This window comes from Sminthopsis crassicaudata, chromosome 2 (genome assembly GCF_048593235.1).
Source record: "Sminthopsis crassicaudata isolate SCR6 chromosome 2, ASM4859323v1, whole genome shotgun sequence".
Taxonomy (NCBI): Eukaryota; Metazoa; Chordata; class Mammalia; order Dasyuromorphia; family Dasyuridae; genus Sminthopsis; species Sminthopsis crassicaudata.
In genome coordinates, this window is record NC_133618.1 from 489,939,789 (window position 1) to 489,963,657 (window position 23,869).

The 23,869-nt window shown below is 37.0% G+C and overlaps 1 long non-coding RNA gene across 1 annotated transcript in view; it reads right to left on the reverse strand.

The window, feature by feature from the left end:
- Positions 1–2,435: 2,435 nt before the first annotated feature.
- LOC141553637 (uncharacterized) overlaps positions 2,436–23,869 on the reverse strand; it is a 31,756-nt gene continuing 10,322 nt past the window's right edge. Inside the window, exons 2-3 of the long non-coding RNA XR_012485562.1 lie at positions 8,699–8,807; positions 2,436–2,694 (exon numbers count right to left, since the gene is read on the reverse strand). This is a non-coding gene — a long non-coding RNA (uncharacterized LOC141553637). The remainder of the gene's footprint in view (positions 2,695–8,698; positions 8,808–23,869) is intronic.

Genomic DNA, 23,869 nt, shown 5'->3' on the forward strand with positions numbered 1-23,869 from the left:
CATGGCATGGCAGCTTTGCTTTTTAATGGGCTGACAAGAGGCCTCGGCGCTAACTTTCTGACTCCAAAAAGTCCTCGTGCTGTCACCCGCAAACCAGCTAGGATAATTTTTCCTTGGCTTCCTTATTAAAGCCTGAATGAAGGGATTGTGTGGCTTTCTTAATGTCACTCGGTCTGTTTGCCATAAATTCAGGCCCTCACGATGAAAGCTGCACTTATATTTCTCGGGAAAATGGAATCAAGGAGAATGCACCCGGGTTCACAATAAATAACCAAGCGTGAGTTATTAAGTGAATTTCATATACCAGGGCCTTATTACATCAGCAGTTTAGATAATGGCTTCTGAAAAAATATTTCTCTGCCGAAACATAAAGAAGAGAGGGTATCGGGAGGGCGCCTGGGCTGACAGCCATAGACAGCCAGAGTGAGAACTGAATAGGCAGTCTTTCCAGAAACAGAATATTTACCATTTTTGTTTGCATGCTGCCACCTATTTGGTTCCACAGGGAGATGAGTGGCCAGCTTGCCAACATGACATACATCCCTGTGGTCTCGAGCTGGGATTGTTTGTTTGTTTGTTTGAGAAGGAAGATGTTGGCTTATTTAGATTATGTGCCTAATTTTAGAGGATGTTCATTCTGCTGCTTCTAAACCACATTTTTTCAGAATTTGTTATCCCATGAAATAAGTCACACATGTGGCTGGCCCCTAGGCAGAGCATTTCATTAATTGCCCTAAGTTTTGGGACAGTTCATATAACCTTGGGATATTGGTTATCCATACTCTGTATTTCCAACTTCTTTCCAAGTTCTAGGGGTTAGGGAGACCGACCCCATTGTTACCTTATCCCCAGATAACGTGTCTGGGTTTGGGAAGTTTTCTGGGGGATTTCAGGGCCCTGGAAAGGAAGCAACACTAGCCAGGGGCCCAGCTCCTTTTTCTGGGGCTTTGGTCATGCTTCATCTAGAAGCCAGCTGTATGGTAGCCATTCAACAGCTGGAGTGGGGGCCATTCAACGGGCACAAAGCAGACCCCACAGATCCTCTGTAACACGAGCAGGGCAGGTGGATGAGCCTTCCTGCCCTGACTGTGAAGGGCTGAGGTAGTGGCCACATGATGAACCCTGAGCCCAAGACAATATGGATTTGAGAATGGGGCAAGAGATCCAGGAAGCAGGATTCATCTCTGTAAGATCAAAAATGGCGATGGGGTATTACAGGACTTAGTCCTTGAGCTTCTGTCTTTTTCTGCTTTCAAGGACAACTGCCTTTCTCTTTCTGGGACCCACTGACCACATGGTACAATGTTAAAGGGGCTGGATTTGGGATAAAGGGTTTTGAATCCTGTCTTTGATGTTTACTGCCTCTGGGACCATAGACAAATCTCAGCCTCCCTGAAACTCAGGTTCCTTATCTATAAAATGAAAGGGGGTTAGACTAGATGGCCTCTAAGGTCCCTTTCAGCTCCACATATATTATCTTATGATTCCATTCCCAACCTAATAATGCCCCTAGACTAGGGTTCAGGAGAATGTCTGGTAAAGGTCTGAAAACTTTAGTCTGAAAACTTGAGTGTCCCAGATCCCTTGTCTCATCACCATTTATATATCATTGCTCTGCTCATTCATGGCCCAATAAACATCTATAAATCACTTCTTGACTCCTTTACCTGCTCATTCAGAGGACTCTTCCAGTGGCAGCTAAACAGAAGGCAATAGCAGAGGCATAGGGAGGATATAGCACACAGTCAGGATTTCTCCTTCTCCTTTAAGATATGGGGCTCCTTAGGAACCACCAGAATAAAAAAAAAAATATTGGAACCACCTATACTTTGCGCTGCATATACAACCCTGGGGAGGGGTGACAGATTTTGTGTGAAAAAAATTCAGTATTCTGTCTACTATGCCACGTCAATTCCTAAAACTCAAAATTCTATTTACCAGCAGTCACCATTCTGTTGCTAATTCTCCTGCTGAAATAATTCCTGATTTTGTCTAATATGAGAGTTAAGACTGACACCCATGAAACAGACATAAAGAGCAGAAATATGTAAACAAATGAAAATCAACAATTTAAATTATGCACACATATATATGTGGCAGAAGCAAAACTAGTTATAAAATACATAGCCAGAAAAAATTATTTTACTGGGGGCCTTCTGGAAAACAATGTTTGTTTGGGTCTGCTTAGCACCAAGGCTCATGCTTCTCCCTAATTCATGTTGAATTAAATTGGCTCAGAAGGTAAGTTTTGCTGTGTTGGATCATAGATTTAGGACTGAAAGGGATCTCAGATCCAGTTCAAAGTCCTCATCTTACAAATAGACAAATGATGTCCCAGGAGAATAAGTCATTTACACAAATCACACAGGGTAAGTATCAGAGGTGTATTATGAATTCAGGTCCTCTCACTCCAAACTCAGTGGTTCTCTCATTGTTTGTGAATTATTCTTGGTTTTTCTTTGTTTGTTTTGTTTTATTTTGTTTTAAGCAAACCTTTCTTTTAGTAAAAAGAAAAGGAATTATGGGATTTTCGCCCAAAACTCACCTTCTTCATAATAAGGAATTCCCTTCTTCTCAGAAAGAGATGGATGCTCTGAGGCTGAATGGTTGAAGATTGTAGCTCCATATTTCCCATTCCATCCCAGATATGGAAATCTCTTGTCATCTATGCATTGAATTCATGCCATTGAGTAACTAGGTCAAGATGTAAATAGAAGATAATTCTGAGGGTTACAACTCTGAGGAAAACATTTTGATACAAAGAGCCCTGTGGATCAACCTTAGTTCTTCAATTATCAGCAGTACTCAGGCCTGGATTTTGCATTTGGGTTAAGGTAGTTGCCCAAGATTTTATTTATTACTAGAGGAACATCATCCTGACTTACCTTACCATCTTAACTTCAGAGTTAGTAATCACAATTCTGAAAATCAGAGTGACAGATTGAAGCTAAATGGAAAGGAAACTTTTTAACCAGAAGGTCTGTCTGGTCATAGGAAAGGCTGCTTTGGAGGTAATGGAATTCCTCCCACTAAAAGGTTTTAAGCAAAGGTTATTTGTTATAGAATGGATTCTTGGTCAGAAAAGTTTGGGAGAGATAGCTTTTAAGTACCCATCCAATTCTGAGATTCTGATTCTGTGATTTCCATCTCATAATTCCCAAGTTAATTTTTAAAAAATCAAAGGCAGGTTTGATTAAAACAAAGAAAAACAAACAAAAGGAAAACCAAGAATGATCCACAAACTGCTTATGGTGACCTCAAATCCCGTATAATTTTATATCAAATGACTTCTCAGAATCACTTATGTTCTCAGTTCCAAGAGTATTTGTTTATCAAAAGCACCATCTCTTGCCCCTCATGGTAGGAAAATCATGACTAGGATCACTTTCTCACAATTCTTTTTTTTTCCAGCTCTGAATGCTTTTGATCTACTTACTCTTACAAATATTGATATTATTGTTCAGTCTTTTCAAACTCTTCATGACCCCATTTGGTAAAGATCTTGCAGCTTTCCATTTTCTTCTCTAGCTCATTTTACAGATGAGGAAACTGAGGCAAACAGGGTTTAAATGACTGAGTCTGGATTTGAACTCAAATCCTCCTGATTTCAAGTCCAGAGCTCTCTCTACTGTACCACCAACTGCTTCTATGAGTTCAATTCAAACATTGATTAAGCTCTTATTATGTGCTAGGGAGATGAAGACAAAAATGAAACAGCTCTTGAGCTCTTAAGGAGTTTAGATACTGTTTGCATACTGAGAAGCTAATATAATTATCAATAAATCAATCAACTAGCATTTATTAAGCACCTGCTATATGCCTAGAACTGTGCTAAATGCTGTGGATACAAAGAAAGGCCAAAATCAAACAGTCCCTGATCTTAAGGAACTCACAGTTTAACTCAGGAAATATATGTTGATTACTTAATTGATTAGAGTCTTGCCTTCTACTCCCTATGTTTAGTAATAACCAAATCTCAGTTTTATTTTTAACATCTCTTCAATCTATGTTTTACCTTGTTAAAAGGATAAGATAATTACATAAAACTTCAAACTGTGATGTAAGCTGTGTTTCTGCTCTGTACTCTGAAGACAGGTACTTAATAAATATTTGTTAAAGTTCATTTCATTCATTTATTCAACAATACTGAGTACCTACTATGTTTAAGAACCTGTCCTAGGTGCTAGAATTAAAAAACTAATAAGAATAAAATAAATTTTGGCTTTTATAGACTATGGAGTCTAGTTGAAAGAATAGGATTAGCACACAAAGATTAAACAAAGAGAAATTTTTCCATAAGGGAGACTAAAAATGTTTGAAGAGGAAGAAAACTTTCTTTCTACCTTTCCTTTAATTTTTTCTATTTTTTATTGATTCTTTTTATTCATATGCCACATTTGTTTCTGAATATTCCCCTCTTATCCACTAAGCCATCCCTTGTGATAGTTTTTTTTAAAGGAAAAAACATTCAGCAAAATTTATCAATGCATTGATCATGTCTGACAATATATTCACCATTCTGCATCTATAATCTTTCACCAGCTCTTTTCTGTGATTAAAATTATAAATATATTTTCTATGGAAAGGAGAGCCATTTCAAAAAACAGAAGAGTAATAGTAGGGAGTGAGATACTTGGCGTGGAGACAGATAGGATTGGTCAGTGTAAAAATAAGTTGTAGGTCTAAGAGGCAACAGGTAAGCCAAACCTAGAAACATAGAGGAAATGAAAGATAGCTAGCAGTCATCCACAAAGATTTGTCAAGCACGATTTCATCATCTCAGAGATTTAGAGTTGAAAGGATATACTGTCTTCCATTCTCCCTTGTTTTTCAAATAAGAAAAATGGGATCCAGAGAGAAGTGAAAGTAACAAAAAAAGTGGTAATAATGATGATAGTGGCATTTGGTTTTTATATAATGCCTAATCTGTGTCAAGCATTGGGCTAAGCTTTTTACAAATATTTTTTCTTCACAACAATCTTTGCAGATAGATGCTATTATTATGCCCATTTTATAGTTGAGGAAATTGAGGTGAACCGAAAGTGACTTTCTGAAAAAGTGATATAGCTAAAAAGTGTCTGGAGATTCAATTTGAACTCAGATCTTCCTGACTCTAGACCCAGAGCACTAGCCATTGTACCACCTAGCAGAATTGGAATTTCAACCCAAATTCCATGCACTCTCTGCTTGATTCATTTGATGCATTTCTGTGTAGTATGGTTTACTTTTTTAGCCTGCTTGTGGTCCAGTGTATTCTACTAACTTTACATTCCCTAAATGTTATTTCTACTTAAATTTCTACTTAGATCAGTTGAGGAGTAGAAATGATTACTCTTAACTTGCTCAAACTCGACTGTTGGCTGTGTCTACATCTTTATGGGTAGAGAACATAACTTTCTCCAAAAAATGGGATCTTGCCTTGGTGGTGAAGTCCAAAATGAGTTTATTTAAATAGCTTTTCAAATGCCTTGGGAGGGGGTGGGAGGGGAGATTTCAAAACCTTGGCTAATACAACAGTTGAGTTTCTTCTTGGCTGGGAAAGGCCACTTGAATTGAATTTAAATGTCTTTGTTTCCTGGACCTAAGTTGTGAGAGATACATGTGTCATTTCGAGAAGTATGGAACTAATTGAGGAATATGTCCAGCTCTTGTCGAGGTGAACAGGGCAGATAAATAAAAATTCCATCGAACATAAATCTTTGCTTCCAACATCAAAGAAGCAGGATCCTGCTAAGTGTATCTGTATAACACAGTAATTTATGCAAAAAGCAGCTTTGATAAATGTCCTCTAATTTATTGTCATGTATCTCAAATCAAAGTCAAACATTTACAGCCTGTGCCCTGAAGGAACCCAGACCTTGGATAAGGAAGGGGGTTTTGAAGTTGAGAAAGCTAAGTTGGGTAAAAGGTTAAAAAGGATTTGTTTTGAATGTTAAGTACTTTCTACAAATGATGGAGGGAGAATAACAAAGCTAATTTAGGTTTATTTTTTTTTACTCTTCCCTCTACCTTATTCCAATCCTCTGACTTCATCTTTATACAGTCTTAGAATTTTTGATGTTAATTCATTTCAGCAAGTTTGCATTGGTGCAATGGAAGGAGCATAAGATTTCTCATGAGGAGACTATATTTAAACCTAGTTTTGCCATATTCTTCCTGTGTAACCTGGGCCTATCTCTTGCCTTTTATGGCTCTCAAATGAAAGGATGCTGTGACCTCTGAGATCCCTTCCAGTTAAGACTAAGAGCATAAATTTAGAACTAGAAGTGACCTCATAGGTCATCTAGTCCAAGACTTTTTTTTTTTTTTTTTTTTTTAAATAATTAATTAATTAATTTTACAGCTGAGGGAACTAAGGTTGGGGAAGGTAACTCTTGCTCAGGGTTATACATGACTAAGAATGTGAAACAAGGTTTGAATCCAGGTCTCTCCTGAATTCAAGTCAGGTACTCTTATCAGTTATATTATACTTCTCTGCAAAGATCAAAGATCCTATCTATTGAATATATATATATATATATATATATATATATATATATATATATATATATATATATATATATATATATATATATACATGTGTGGATACATAGCCATTATATATACTAAAATTTTTATCCTCCCCCCCATATGTTAAAACAATTTTTAAAATGTGCCAGGCCCTGAGTTCAGTCCTGGGAATACAAAGGTAAAAAAAAAAAAATCCTTGCCTTAGACTTAACATTCTAGTAAAAGGAAATAGCTTGAGTATAGAGTGCCCAGCCTAGAGTCAAGAAGCCTCATCCTCCTGAGTTCAGATCCAGACTCAGACATTTATTAGCTGTGTGACCCTGGGCAAACCACATAATTCTGTTTGCCTCAGTTTCCTCAACACAAATAGATATGTATGAAATAGATACAAAATAATATTTAGGGAAGTTCTGGCAACTGGTAGGATCAAGAAAGATTTCCTGTAGAGAGAAGAACTTGTACACAGTGCTGAAGGAAGATCAGGTGGAAATGAGGAGGGAAAACATTCTAAGAATTGGAAACAGTTTGAGAAAAACTTGTGAAAATCATGTGATGTTGCATACAGAGAATAGCAATTAGGCTAGAACACAGAATAATTAGCAATTGATAATTAGGTTAATGCATTAAAGAAAATAATGTGAAATCAATCTAGAAAGTTAATTTTGGAATCATGTTATGAAGTCCTAAACATAAGAATTTGTAGAGGCAACAGGGAACCACTGAAACATCTTGAGCAGTAGAGTGATGGAGACAGAACTATTTTATAGGAATATGAATTTGTCAGCTAAGCAGAGGATAGATTCTCAGGAAGAAGGAGCGGTTAAAATATATACAGTGAATGCAGCAGAATAATTGGGGAAATGGTGCAGGAGGCTTGTGTATGTTTCTCTGTACACATCTGCAAATATTGCTATGAGAGGAGAATAGCTTTAGGAAGTGTCTTTCTTTCTTGACATGTATAGGGGACATGCCAGTATATGTCTTTGCATTTTGTGGTTCCAAAGTATGTGCTTCTCTGATGTAAATGTGCTATAAAATGCATTCTACTGGAAATCAGGAGGTACAGATCCTACCTGACACTAGTTGTGTGATGTTTGCCCAGCTACTTACCCTTTCTGACCCTCAGCTGACATTTCTAAAAAATAAGGAGATTGGATTCATTGATATCTCTGGGATTCCTTTTCCACTAAAGCCTTTAACTTTGTAATTCAAGTGCTTACAAGTAAGTTTCTTCAGGGTAAGAGAAACTGTTCCTAGTTTGCTAGTCCAATGACTCAGCATGTATCTGGGGGATACTAGTATAAACCAGTTTGGAAGTTTTCAAAAAATGTAGACACATGGCTCATTATTTTTGCCAATTTATTTTTTAATGACTTCAAGGATTTTTTGGGCTGTTGTGAAGATAGAGATAAGAGGATCTAACTGGTCCACTTGAATGAGATTTCCACAAGAAAGGTTTTCCTTCTTTTCATTGTTCCTCTTGAGCTATGTCACTTTGGGGGTTCCTTCTGTCTCCAAGCAAATACACTGATACTATCCCACTTCCATTCTCACTTAACTTTACCCATATTGTTTCTCCATATACTCTCTTCCAACCCCTGTGTTTATGGCATGCTGTGAATGGAAAAACTTAGACTTTTGGAGGCTGACAGAGGGCCTGGGTTCAAGTCACTAGCAAAGTCACTCGGGTGAGGTATTTCACCTCCTTCAGCCTCAGTTTCTTCAGCAGTAAAATGAAAGTGAATGTCTATTTATGCTACCAATCTCACAGGGTTATTATGAGAATCAGATGAAATCTAGTTATGGGTGTGTGTGTGTGTGTGTGTGTGTGTGTGTGTGTGTGTGTGTGTACAAGGCCATTAGAACAAAGGGACCCAGGGGGAGAAGAGAGAGGAGATGTCTCAGAGTGAAAAGCATTGTCTCTTAGGGTATCATCTCTGGTCTCAGGGTGCAATGGTTGGGGAGATAATGGTAAGGAATCATCTTTAAGTGAAAGTTGGAAAAGGGAATGTTGGAGAAAGAATTCCTGGTTAGAGCTAATGGTCTCTGAGGTCTAAGATTCCAGGATCTTTTGATTAGGTGATCCTGAAGGTCCCTCCCTGCTTCAACATTTTGCGATTTGATTCTGCTCTCCCCCAACAAGATCACATTGATTAAGACATCCTCTTAATGTACCTAGATTCTTTACCTGAGCTTAGCAGCAGCTGAGCACAACAAATTGTCAATCCAATAGAGGTTCTTGCTTTTGTTAATTCAGGAGTCTCCTATAATGAATGCCTCCTGAGGCATTGTGGGAGCTAAAAAAAAAAAATTGAAAGTCATAAATAATTGATACCAGTCATAATGAAGGAGGAAAAATCCTATTTTGCATTGTAAAAAAAAAAAAAAAAAAACAGAGAGATAGCATGACACAGTAAAAAGAATTCTGGCATTCTAATTAGACAACCTGTGTTCAAATCTCACCTATTATTTTCTGCCTGGATAGACAAACAGTTTTATCTCTATGGGCATCAGTTTCTTCATCAATTGGCTGATCTTATAATAATAGCTGGCATTTACTTAATGTTCTAAAGTTTACAAAACACTTTTGCAAATTCCTCATTTGAGTCTCACACCCTCCCTGAGAGATAGGTGCTATTATTATTCCTATTTTTATAGATGAGGAAAAGGACTGAAAAAGGATAAGTGACAGCAAGTTAAGTATCTAAATCTGAGTTGGAACTCAGTACTCCAAGTCCAGTGCTCCATATACCTTGATGGCTTGATGATCTAAGATCTCCTTCCATTCGAAAATCTTACTATCATAGTCCCACTCTTGTCTATGTTTCCCCAGAATCTGTAACAAAGTTCTGCCACTCAGTTGATGTTTAATTAAAGTTTGTTGCTTCATTTGAGCATTAATGGAAAATAGAATTCAGGGTGAGTACCCTTGTTAGTGGCTGCAGATGGGGTTAGAATCTGGTCTTGGGGCTTGTGTGGTCTGTTGTTACCTGTTTTAGAAATTAGAATTAGAAAAGCCCCTTGAGGTAGGACTAGATCTCTTTCATTTTTGGAGAACTGGGCCCGGCACACTTAATAAATGCTTATAGGTTGATTGAGTCAGTAGTCCCTCTGTGTCCCACTGGAACTACCTATCTTTCTCTTTGATCCCCTTGCCTCCAAAATATGAACTACTCCTATCCATCAGATTCTGGCTTTTCATATTTTATATGGGCTAAGATCCTGGTTTCAGGAAACCAGGGAAGAAGCTATATTCCTTCAGAGTTGGGCCTAGGAAGTAGCATTTGTAAGTCAGATACTGATTTTGTGGGTACTTAAAAACATTTTGTTTTTAGTCTTAAAAAGCTCCATTTGACAATATTTGCAATAAAATGGTCTTACAACTTCAGTAGTAGGCTTTGCTGTGAATGCAGCTGTTGCAAAGGTTTTACAGCCCATCTGGCAGGCTTGGCATGGCCTTCAGGTATGTTCGAGGAGGAAGGGCTTTACTCTCAGATACTACCAGCCTGTAACTGGTACCGTAAACCACCTTGGCCTTCTGGTTAATAAAATGGAGAGAGGGAGAAAGCTTGTAAAGCACAGGCCATCCCTGCCAGGAGGATTTAAACTTAGAGGGCTGGAGTGTGATCTAAGGCTGGTTCCTGTCCAAAGAGAAGCCTTTTGTAGCCATAAATCTCATTGCCCATGGTTTGATTGTGTGTGTGTGTGTGTGTGTGTGTGTGTGTGTGTGTGTGTGTGTGTGTTTGTGAGATCATAGATATAGAGCTGAAAGAAACTTCTAAATTCATTTAGTGTCCTAAATTTAGTGTCCATGTGTCCAAAATGCTTCTTTTATAGGAGAGGAAACTGGGACAGCCTATAGGGGTGAGGCCCATAGTCACCAAGGCACATAAATACTAAACATTAGAGGTGAGATTTGAACCCAGGACCTGGAGAAGACCTTTGGTATAATCTTTCAGTCTTCCCCCCAATCCGCTCACTGTTGGAGGCTGGAGGGGAGACAGACACTGGCATTTTCATTTGAACTCTGGAATCAGGAAAAAAAGGCAAAAACCCATGACCTTCCCTGAAGGACCTCATGTTGTCATTCTAATATAATATAATTATATATGTGTCGTCCAATATGAGTCTGTTGTTGTTGTTGTTGCTGTTCAGTCATTTCAGTCGTGTCTGACTCTCTGTGACCCCATTTGGGGTTTTCTTGGCAGAGATCCTGGAGTAGTTTTCTATTTTCTTTCCCAGCTCATTTTACAGATGAGGAAACTGAAGCAAACAGGGGTAAGTGACTTGCCCAGGGTCATACAGCTAGTAAGTGTCTGAATTCCAGTCTTACTAACTCTAATTCTAAAATGCTCTCCTATGTGCCCCAATAATTATATACAAAAAAGCACATATGTAATATGTATATATATATAATTCTAATAACTATATACATATGGCATACATATATATAGTATATACACATAATCTACTATCTATCTATCTATCTATATAGTGTAAATGGAAGGCGATCTCCGAGTGAAGGCATGCTACTTGACTGACCTTGAATAAATCATAATACTTTTATACTTCTGTAAAATGAGTAAGTTGGAATAGAGGGATATTTTCTCCCTTAGATCTATTTTTTTATTTTTAATTTATGGAATAAAATAAGCATTTCCATAACATATCATAATAAAAATATTATATATGAAATCTGTATATATATATATATATATATAATATGCAAATCTATTATGTATAACTTATTTTCCCTTTTAAATGTATAATAAAATTATCAGGTAAATTTGTCTTTTTTTCCTCTTTTTCTCTTTTTCTTTAGCCCTCCTCCACTCTAGAGATGACAACCATTACACCAACAAAATTCTCCCTAATTTCTATGGTCTTTCTATTCATGAAAGGAAGGCTAGTAGTACCGTATAATACATTGGTTAAAGACCTAAAAATAATTTTATGCTTTTTTTTTCTTCTTTCAATTACGACTGCCTCAGCATGAGTTCTATTTCTAATTTTTTTTTAAATCAGGCAAGTTTAGTATAAGTACCACATTTGCCTCATGTCAGGGAGATGGAATGAGATTCTTGGCTGCTGCCCAGAACCAGGTGTCCCCTTTAAATGTCTGGATGTCTACTTCTGTTGTATAAGTTTCTGAAACTGGAAAATCTGGGGAAAAAAATCTGAACACATATCAGTGGGCACCAGGTGCTGCATGCAAAACCCAATACCAGAATGGGTGCCAGGAATTATGGCCCCCTCAACCCTTCAGGAAGCTTCCAGCCTAATTGGGCAGAAAGGATGAACATTCAGACAAGAAAGACTTAGAGTCTGTTAAAAAACAACAACAACATAGAAATAAGTACAAAAAAAAAAAAAAAAAAAAAAAAAAAAAAAAAAAAAAAAAAAAAAAAAAAAGCACTACAACTTCCATTCAGGGAATAGCACTAAAAACCAGATTTTAGTCCCTCTTTGCCAAAGAGGAAAAAAAAATCCCTTGACACTGTTATTCTAAATCTACAGTGACTACAGCAGAGATTGATGGTAACCATAAAATCTGAGGAAATATATGACTGAGGGGAAAAGGACCAACAAATATTTTGTGCAGAATCTGCTCCATTTAGGGGAATATTTCCTTCTAAACTCCCTCCTCCCCAGCCCCTCTAAAATCTGCCCCTCCCTTCCTGGAATTTGTCATTCTGCCCTTTTCGGGGAAAAGAAAAGAGTAATACTTTGAACCAGGCATCCAGAGATCCAGAGCTATAAGGGAACTCAGAAGCCATTTACTCTAACCCCCTCATTTTTTACAGATGGGGGAAGAGTCCCTAAAAGGTAACTTGGCCAAAGATACATGAGTAGTAAGCAGCAGAAGTGAGTTCTTGTCTTGGGTTTGCCACTAATTGAGTTACATGACTCTTAGACAAGTTGGTTTTCCAAAGAACATTAGTTTTTGAGGCAGAGGTTATGGGTTAAAATCCAAACACTGTTTTTATTTTATAATTTTTGCCAACTCAGTAATGCTCAGTTATCTCATCTCTAAAATAACAATAATATAAATGTAAATGTAAAAATAAATGTATAAGGATAATAAAGTTAATATTTATGTGGTGTTTCCTATGTGCCAGGCACTAAGCTGAGCACTTTACAGTTATTATCTCATCTGATCCTCACCACAACCCTAGGAGGTAGGTACTATTATTATTCTCATTTTTATTATCCCCATTTTACAGATGAACAGAGACAGCTAGGCGGCATAATAGATAGACTATCAAACCTGGAGTCCGGAAGATTCATCTTCATCAGTTGAGATCTCTAGCTTCAAACACTTTCTAGCTGTGTGGCCTTGGACAAGTCATTTTATCCCATTTGCATGAGTTACCCCATTTATAAAATGAACTAGAGAGGGAAATAGCAAACCACTCTAGTATAAGCCATGAAAACCCCAAATGGCATCATGAAGAATCAGATGTAACTGAAAGCAACAACAACAGATGAAGTGAGACACAGTGAGTAGATGTCTAGGGCTGGATTTAAACTAATATTTTTCTGACTCCAGGATCAGTGCCTTTTGTACTTTACCACCTGGCTGCTTTGAAGCTGGAGTTAGGAGGGTATGGTGAAGAGAATGTCATTCTAAAGTTCCTTCTCCCAGGAAGGGGGGAAATTACTTCACTATTGCTAGAATAATAATAACAGAAAATAACACTTTAAGACATTAGAATTCTGATCAATCCAAATGATACAGCTTAGACTTTAAAAGAGAAATGGTAGAACTTCCCTCCCATTTCTTGGTACAGAGAGAGTAGACAGATTGTAGGTAAAGAATAAGGTTGTAAAATGTGGAAAATATGTTGATTTATTTTGTCTATTTTTCTTTGTGCTTTTAGAGACAGCAGTGTAAGAGACAACTGACTTGGAAATCGAGAATATGTGGGTTTAATTTCTATTTATCTGACTTCATGACTCCTGAAAAATATCATCAAACCTTTGGATATGCCAAAAAACTTTCTAAAACTCTTAAGTTGTGAGAAGATGCTGATTTAACTGGAGGGACAAATTCCTCACTAAGAACTAACTCCCAATTCCAGGGATTTATAATTTGAGATACACAAATTACTCAAAAAGGATGTGAATAGGTTTCCAAGGATCAATGAATTTGAATAGGAAAAAATTTCATATTCATTTCAATATAATCACTTTCCTTTTGTATTTTGTATTTTGCTTATGCCTTAAAAAATATTCTGAGGAGTCCAGACATTTCACCACACTACCCAAGACAAAAAATATTAAAGACCTCTGCATGTGATTAGTTTGGTTTAAAAAAATTATGATTTCAAGAGAAGTTTCTCTTGACCTATATAATTATATGATGGTCTTGGATTTTTTAAAGCATTAATTAAAAATATTCATGATCATTCTATAATTCTCTATAAAATTAAGGAGGTAGTTACTTGATCCTGAAGCTTCTTTCTAGTTCCAATATTCTAAGATTCTTTTATAACTCCCAGTGTCCTAGGCCAGAGCAGGGATTAATGTAAACGAGAGAGCTTTGTCTATAGTGTGGCCTTTCTCTGATGTCATAGAGTTGTCAGAAAGTGGAAACACAAGAGAAATGGGAGGGCCCGATGCCTTGTAAAAGAATCCTCAAATTTACATACAGCAACAGGAGAAAGATATCTCAAGTGAAACATATGCCTGGAAGTAGGACCAGAGGATTTCAAAGGGAAAAAAGAGACCAAAGAGTAGAAGGTGAAAGCAGACCTGAGAGGTACATGAATGATTTCAGAATCACTGGGGCAGAAACTATCTAGGGGAGAAGTCAGAATTGTTTCTTAGATTCCCATCCATAGGTATAAGTGCTCTTGGCAGGGTTCTATACTGAAGTATCCCTTTTCTTATCATGGATGGACATCCTGTGCTATTACTATACATTTAAGGAAATGGGAAATCAATCAATCAACAAACAATTTTTGATGAAGTAGGCACTGTGTTATGATAAAGATTATATATGTGCAATCATGTAAAACATTTCCATATTAGTAGTTTTGTACAAGAAGTCTCAAAAGATAGAAAGAAATAACAAAGGAGGAAGGAAGGAAGGAAGGAAGAGAAAAATAGAAAGCTCCAGTCTGTATTCAGACAATATTAGTTCTTTCTCTGGAGGGGGAAAACATTTTTCACCACAAGTCCTTTGGGATTGTGTTGGATGATAGTTTTGCTAAGAATTAGCTATGTCATTTACAATACTTCGTCGTGTACAATATTTTCCTGGTTCTGCTCACTTCCTTTTCCCTTCCCTTCTGCTCACTTCAGTTCATGTTAATCTTTTCTAGGTTTTCCTGAAATTGTCATTTCTTACAGCACAATAGTAAACCGTTCCATTCATTTACCACAACTTGTTCAGGCATTCTCTAATAATGGGCATTCCCTCCATTTCTAATTCTTTGCCACCACAAAAAGAACTCAAGCAAAGCTCTAGTAACAAATATGTATACAAAGTTTTCTTCTCCTTCTGAATCCATCACCTTTTTGTTAGAAGGTGGGTGGAGTGGCCTCTTATTGGTCCTTTGAAATGTCCTGGTCTTTGGTCATTGCATTGTTCAAAATGTAGGACATGATGGAGTTTAGCATACTTCACTCTAAGGCAGGATCTGCTGTTTCTGCCCCAAGAAAGAATTCCAGGTTCCTAAATCTCTGAATCAGACCCTGATTCAGAGGAACATAGTTTTCTAATTGGAAGAAACTTAGAGATCATTCAGGCCCTTCTCATTTTACAGATTAAAAAAATAGGCACCCAGAAAGGTTGGGTGACTTACTCAGAGTCACACAGTTATTAAATATTGGAAGAACCATTTAAACATAGATCTTTCATATTCTAAGTCCAGGACTCTGTCTATACCATACTACATACTATATATATATATATATATATATATATATATATATATATATATATATATATATATATATATATATATATATATATATATATATATATATATATATAAACATATAATTAAAGTATATTTATTATAGAACATATATATATACTATACATTATACATATATACACATATATAGAATATTTATTATAAAATATATATGTAAACACATATATATTATCAATATAGTATGTATATACACACGTATAGTTATAGAATATTTATTATAGAACACACATATATGCTGTATACTGTACATGATACACTATAATATGCATATTCACATATAATTGCAGAATTTTATAGAACATATATGTATACACATATATTGTATGTATGCATACACATGTAATTATAGAATATTTATTATAGACAGCGTATATATATATATATATATATATATATATACATATGTAAAGCCACACATATATACTATACACTATAGTATACATTATATTATTCAGTCTCTAGAGGTAGAATCAGAGAATTTAAAGATGGAAGTGGCCTTAGAGGTCAGTTAGTTTGGAGCTGACAAATACAGGGCCAGATCCTGGAACCAGATTAAAATATAATTGGGAAAAATTTGCCAAAATAAATAAAAATTCAATAAAACATAGATAATGTTAATATGTAGTTTCTAAATCAATATGCGTTCTGCAGGGATCCTTACATATAGTTTAGGGTCCCCCTTTTCTATTTGAGTTTGACACCACTTATTTAGTGAGGTGAGGTGAGGAAACCAAGCCGAGAGAGATGAGATGAGGTTGCACAGGTAGCACTTAGGAGAGCCAGGACTCTAACCCAGATGTGATTGCAGATGTTGCAAGCTCCCTTCACCACATTACAGAGCCTCATATTAGGTGGGTATGAGGACTCTTGTGACACTGCTAATTCAGCAATTCAATTGTTTCTCCCTATCATTCTGCTGTGGTCTTAGTTCTTCCTTTAATTTGCAGCTAAAGCTTTTAAACTGGTTGGCATGTCTCCACTGAATTAAGGAAAAGAAGATGTGCCAGTGTCTGGCCCAAGGTTTCTAGGGGAACGTTCCAAAATTGTCGTGAGGTTCTGGAAGAGTGGGAGGGAGAAAGCAAAGATTGCCTTTATTTTATTTTATTTTTTGCAAGAATTTTATTTCTGAGTTGATAAATTTTCCTAACTAGATTAGAACAGACTGAAGGGTGCTCCCTCCTTCTCTTAGAATTCTTTATTCATTGAAAAATTCAGTTCAAATGTCTCTTCCTTCATTAGATCTTTACTGATCCCTCCCAAATTACCCAGCATCTATTTTTATATACTTATTTGTAGTAGAGGCAGGTATCTATCTATCCACTGCATAGAGCATAGGACTAGGAGTCAGGAAAACTTGAGTTAGCCAGGTAGACCCAGGCAAATCACTGGAACTTTCTCAATCTTGGTTTCCTCATCTGTAACACGGGCCATAATTATAGGATCAAAATAGGATCGAATCAAGATTTATTTGTTGTTTAGTCATTTTGTGTCTGAATCTGGGATCCTATTTGGGGTTTTCTTGGCAAAGATATTAGAGAAGTTTGCCATTTCCTTCTTCAACTCATTTTACAGACAAGGAAACCGAGGCAAATAGGGTTGTGGCTTGTCCAGGGTCACACAGCTAGTGTCTGAAGCTAGATTTGAACTCAGGTCTTTTTGACTCCAAGCTTACTTAGTCCTCTATCCCCTAGCTGCAAATGTGATATGTGGAAAATGCCTAGGAAATGTTTAATTGTTAAATAAGTATTAGTTATTATTATGGCTCCCTGTTCTCTTTTCTCTTATCTCTTGTCTCTCTCTTTTTATCTCTATTTCTCTGTCTCTGTCTCACTCCTCCCTCTGCCCTCCAATCCAATCCCCCTAGAATGGAAACTCAATCCTTCATAGAATAGAAACTCCTGGAGGGCAGGGATTATTTCACTTTTGATTTTGAATCCCTAGTGTTTACTTTGCATACTACCTAATATTATAGTTACAGGGTTTGTGTATTGATCAGGTTTTGCAGTTCATCAGTGATAGGTATTCTAGGCCTACTAGATCCAAATTTCCAGAGCTCAGGAAAAGATGGAAGTCTCCTTTAGTCTGAGAAGCATTATAGCTTCTGACTCCTCTTCATCCCCACCCACCCTTACTTCTTCATAGATTCAAGGACATTAACCAGGAGTATTTTCCTTGTTCTCCCTGATCCTCTTACGCCTGTTCCAGTCACTCTTCCAGGATATATATTCCAGGCTGACATGGCGCAAAGACTTAGCATACCAGGCAGTACTCTACTGACCTTATTGTTTATCTACTGCTGTAAGAACAGGTGAGGCTTTGGAGTTCAATCAGGACTTTTTGGCCCAGATTTTGGTCCTTGGGAAGGAGAACTAAGAGCCACTGAATTATCCCTGCTACTTATTCAGGGAGATGTCCTTTTGTGGGGAGCCTGGGGCATGGTGCTTTTTGGACAGAGAGAAGAATACTGTTCAAGGGGGGCATAATGAGAGAACTGGGTTCAAATATCCATGTTCAGTTTAGTGTTCACCCTATGCCCTGATACAAGGTCACAGGAAAAAAAAAAAAAAAAAAAGGAGAGACCCTAATTATCTGCAATGGAAACTCTCTTTTTAAACTGCTTTCCTGAAATGATTTTTTTTGAAAGTCCCAGAAACATCTTTTTTTTCCTGCCCTTGCTAATATGGATTGTGTTTTAACACGTGTTTTTGGTTTATTGGGTAATGTTCCAATAAGTAAATGCAAATTACTAATAATGGCCTTTTACAATTTGAAACACGACATTAGCAGAATTCAGTTCTTCTACTAAATGCACCGCACTTGTGAGTCAGCTGCAGGAATGGGCTGCCTACTTTGTGGGGGTTGACAAGGATGGTCAAAACAAACCAAAACAAAACCTTTCTTCTTTCCTGGGTTCTACTAGTAATAAACTAGCTATATGACCTTGGGTTTCAGTTCTCTCTAATTGAGCTCTATGGTCCATTTTCAGTTCTGACATACCATGGTTCTGTGATCTAAGAGGCACGAACCAAACCTCCAAATATGTCATTGGAAACACATGGATTCGCCTTTTTAGGTGGAAAATTACATTAGCAGATTCTGACCTCTAAACTAAGCCCAACTGCTTGTGCCGAGCCCTAGGTTCTCAGTCCCGATCCCTGAGGCTGAGCCAATATTGGTTGGGGAGCTCAGGGGACGCATGCCTGTGTTCGCATGTGTCTCGTATTAACGTTATTTTCTTAATGGTCACAATATTAAAAGCTACCCACTTCGCTATTAAGTTACCCCACTTAGGATAATTTACACATGAATATCGGCTCCAGCCCATGAATCCTGGTTTTGTTTTTGAACCTCCTCCTTCCAGGTCCTCCCCCACCCCAAACCCTGTTTATTGCAGGCAACCCCAAATAACATCAATCAATCACAGCCTCATTTTTAGATGATTGGAGACCCATTATGAACTCCTTGCATTTTGTTTGATTGCTTGCTTTTTCATCCCCTAAAGCTCACTGTGTTCCTTTAGCAGTTTCACTGTTGATGCTGTCTCCACGTGAAGAGGACTGAGACATTTGTGGGCAGGATTTGGATGAGAACAGAAACACACATGGAAAACAAATGAGCAAGAGGGAAAGCTGTTTTTTGCTAATGGCCACTTGGCCTGTAGCTGGAATTCAGACAGATTCTTAATCGCAAGTAAATTATGCCTGTAGTGATCGCTCCCTTTGCTGGAGTCCCATACCACCACCAAATGGCGGCTGGGACCTTGCTGCCAAATTGAATTGTTCACCCTTTGATTTCTCTCTGAAAGAAAGTATTCATTTTCAATTCAGCCTTCTCTAAATATTTGATCATAATTGAGGGTAATGGGAAAACAGATACCACTTGCAAATCTCTCCCCAAAGGACCCATGCATCTATTTCCCAAATTTTCCATACCAGGCATTATTTTCAGAATTACGTGATGCTGTCGTTTCCTTATCCTTCTATTTTCCCCAGGATGATTTTCTAGCTGTCTCCACAACATCAAGATAACTGGATGAAGGGTGAAGGGTTAAGGAAATCCTTTGGTCATTTAGTCATTTGATATTACTGAGCAGTTTGGCCAATTTCTTTTCCATTAAATTTCTCTTTTCTTATTAAAAAAGAAAACAAACAAACTAGAAATGATTGAGCCAAATTGCATAGTTGCTTGTATACAGTAAGTCCTTAGAAAATGCCTGTTGACAATTCTAGTTGATTTGTGATGGAAAGTGAGAGAGAACATCCAGAGAGAGAAAACTATAGAGACTAAATGTGGATCAAAGAAGGGTATTTTCATCTTTGTTGTTGTTATTTGTTTGCTTGTTTTTCTCCTTTCTTGTATTTTTTTCCTATTCATCTAGTTTTTTTTTTTTGGGAGGGGCTAGTATGACGATATGGAAATATGTTTGGAAGAATTGCATATGTTTACTCACATACTTGGGGAGGGAAATGAGGGAGAAGAGGGAGAAAAAATTGAAACAAAATTTTGCATAGTTGAATGTTGAAAAATATATTTGCATATATTTGGAAAAATAAAACACTATTTAAAAAAAGAAAATGTTAAATTATCTTCATATAGATATAGACACAGATATCAGGAGTCTATAGGAGATCAAAGTTAAAGGGAATTTCTTTGAAACTGAGTACACAGAAGCACACACACACACACACACACACGAACCCTCTGAAATACACACTACATATCCATCCATGAATTTGTATTAATGGACAAGCTTCAGATATAGCTAGTGGGTTGGGGTGCATATAAATCTTATGTATGAGAAAGATGTATTCAGAAGACCCAGTGCCATGTCATTTTATCCATGTAGGTATTCCCTACAATAATGCAGAATGCAAATTCATTCATACCTTATCAACTTACGCCACTTGTGACCATGTTCACCACAAGGGTCAAAGTTCTGGAGAGCTTCCTTACTTTGTTTTGATATCTTATAAATACCAATGGAGTACAAAAACAGTCTATGGATATTCCTTTCTTTTGTTATGGGGTCAATTCATTTTCATTTTAGATTATTTGTTTCTGGGATAACATCCTTGACTCCATTTCCTTATATTTCGTCATTTGCAATGTATTGCTATCTGCCCACTCCCATCATGTCCCTTTCCATTGCCTGAGTGATAATTATTTTTATTCTTTGAAGGTATATTTATATATGTGTACAGTTATAGTATGTATATTTTCACACCCATGCACCTATATTTACATATGTGCATATGTATTACACATGTATTTTTGGATTTGTGTTTATATATGTATATCCAAACAATTGCAAATGTGTTTATTTGTAAATGTGTGCATATATGTGTATATGCATCTGTATATGTGTATATGCATGTATATGTATATGTACAAATATACATATATTATAAATATGGGCAGCTAGATGGTGCAGTGGATAGAACCCTGAGCTTGGAGTTGGGAACTCATCTTCCTGAATTCAAATCTGTCTTCATACACTAGCTTCATACACTTGGGCAAGTTATTTAACTCTGTATGCCGCAGTTTCCTCATATATAAAATGAGCTTTAAAAGTAAATAGCAATACAGTACAGTATCTTTGCTAAGAAAATCCCTAATAGGATCATGAAGAGTTGGACACAATTGAAACTATTGAGCAATAATATATACATGACTGCCTTAAACCTCTCCCCTCTGTTCTTCCCCATTCTTTCTTCCCTTCACCCCTAGTAGCTGGCAGGAGAGAAAACAATCATCTACTAATGAGAACCCAACATGTTTTCATATGGATTCACAGAAAAATATTGCCATGTTTTCTTTGTGAATTTGTTCTATAGAACTACAGATGGAATTTCCATACATGGGGAAGACCTTCAAGTTAAGAAATTTACCTTATTATAGATTAAATAATTTAAATAATTGATCAATTAATTATGTAAGGAAAAAATAAGAGAGTATTATGGAGTTTTTCAAATTACAATACATATTTATAAACAATCTTTTCTCACCAAATGTCATTCATCATTCATTTGAGGGCAGTAAAAAACCTGGAACAAAGGAGTTGATGACTCCATTGTTCCAAAGCTAAATGATATATCTAATAAGGGGAAAAAAGAAGGGTATGGGCCAAAATCTTTATAGGAATATCAGAGTGTGGCAATTAAAATAAATGTGATTTTCCAGATCAAGAAAACTTCTGCCTGTTAATTACTCCATGGCACCTCTCCTAGTCATATGAGTTTCCCTCGCAGCTGTTTTTGTTTCGTGCTACATGCTGAAATCCCCAGAGCTTGCTGGCCTGGGATTTGACATCAAGACAGTTTCTCTGAAAAGCAGGCTAGTTAGCCAGGGTTTATCATGTGTACAGATGAACTCTAAGTGGCAGGCTCACCAGCCCCATTCTCTGGCCATGTGCATGGCTCTCTCAATGTGTTTCCAATGAAGATAATTTATTGGTGTATACTTCTGCTGAAGTCTGTTGTTTTGCTGGCATATGCACAAGAGCTGAGATGACTATGCATTCAGTACCCAGATTCTGCCTTGTGGATTCTGGGTAGTCTTGGCAGAAACTCAGGCCAAGGAGCAAGTGGAGTTTTCCGGAGAATGTGACCAGTGAAGTTGCACCAAATGGACCTATAATAATATGGCTGAGGGGCTCCTCTTTAATTCTTTCCCTTATAAAAATCAATCAAAAATATTTTCTCCTTGTCTACCAGTTAGTTGTCTCTCAACTTCCATAATCACTTTATAAGATTGCTTAATATAACATTGATTTGGGTTGTTCAATTGACTATTGGGAGTTCAGATGACTGGGAACTATGAACATTCCAACCTCATGTTTCAAGTTACATTAGGAGAAAACATTTTTTAAAAATGCATATTATTAACAACACAATAAAATCTCATTAGTGAGTGGAGTGATAAATGTGGTTTATCTGACATTAAACAGAAATTGGCATCTTGAGGTAAGTATCAAGATTCAGTGATCTCAGACACTGATATTGAACAAGCAGAAGCCAGAAGCAATCCACTATTGATTAGCCAGTGGAAGTAATTATATTTGCCACTCGTTTTATTGGGTGGGGCAGAAGGTGAGGTAGTTCTCCTCTGGAGTTTAGAGAGAGCAATCCACAAAGATGCTATCAGTAAATCTCCCTTTCCTTCTTTCCCTACTCCCAGCCCCCAACCAATATGATTTTTCTTTTAATGTCAATGGATTTCATGTGGGCTCCCTGTTAGACTGGAGAATTATTCAGAAATGCAGCATATGCAGGACGGTTCTTACAATCTTGCCTACCATTTGATGAAGATGCTTGTATTTACTTGCAGGGCTTACCTTCCCCTGTTTGAGTCAAGGCCAGGGCAAGTCTTTGCATTTAATTTTAACTCTGGCTCTTGCCATGGGCTGTAGAGGAGAAAAAATAAACTCTCAATTTTTTTATCCCTGGTACTTTTTCACAGCAAGGAAGAAGCTAAGTGCTACAGTGGTACAGAGACAGTGCTTGGCTTGGAGTCAGGAAGATCTGAATTCAAATATAGCTTTAGGCCTGAATTCAAGTATACCTTCAGACACTCATTCGCTAGCTATGTGTCCCTAAAGAAGTTGCTTAATCTCTTTGCCTCCATTTATTCTACTGTAAAATGGAGATAGTAATATCATCTCTCTTAGGGTTGTAGTGAAGATGAGATGGAAAAATATTTGTAAAACTCTTAGTACATAGCTGATGCTTAATGAATACTTATTCACTTTCCATCTCCCCTGCTGACTTGGGATCTGCCACCTCAGTATTAAATGGCTCAGTTCCACTGTGAACATAGTTGTTGTCCTCTCTTCCCTCCAGTGACTCTTCTTTTCCTGCAAATTGTGGCCTCTCACCCAGAATTCCTCATTTCTCATTTCAAGATTGAAAAGACTTCCTATTTATGGTCAAATGAGACTTCTTTTAGAAGCCAAACTGCTGGCAATGGATAATAAAGACATTATTTTATACTTGAGATGAGGCTTTATTTATGTTTCCCAAAGACAGATGTTTTCTGACTATTATGAGCAGATTTCATGAAAAGAGAAGAAATGCATCATAGTGAAATTTTGCTGCCTGGAATACCCACAAAATGAGGTGGTGAAAGCCCTCTTACCACCACTAGTTGATGCATCAACTTAGTTAAATCATTCAATTTTCTGATCTGGGAACTTCTCTGGCAGGCCCTTAACCACAGTCATACATCCAATATACTATAAATAATCCAGAAAAAGTATAAGATAATGTGTTTTTAAGGAAAAATTCAGGTAACTAAGAGCCATCTAATAGCCTCTAAAATTCAGATTTGGCAGACAGAATGTCTCAAAATGGGGATCCCTATCAAGAATGTCTTAATTTTTTTTTTTCTGTGGAGTTAGAACTTAGGCTTATTAGCAT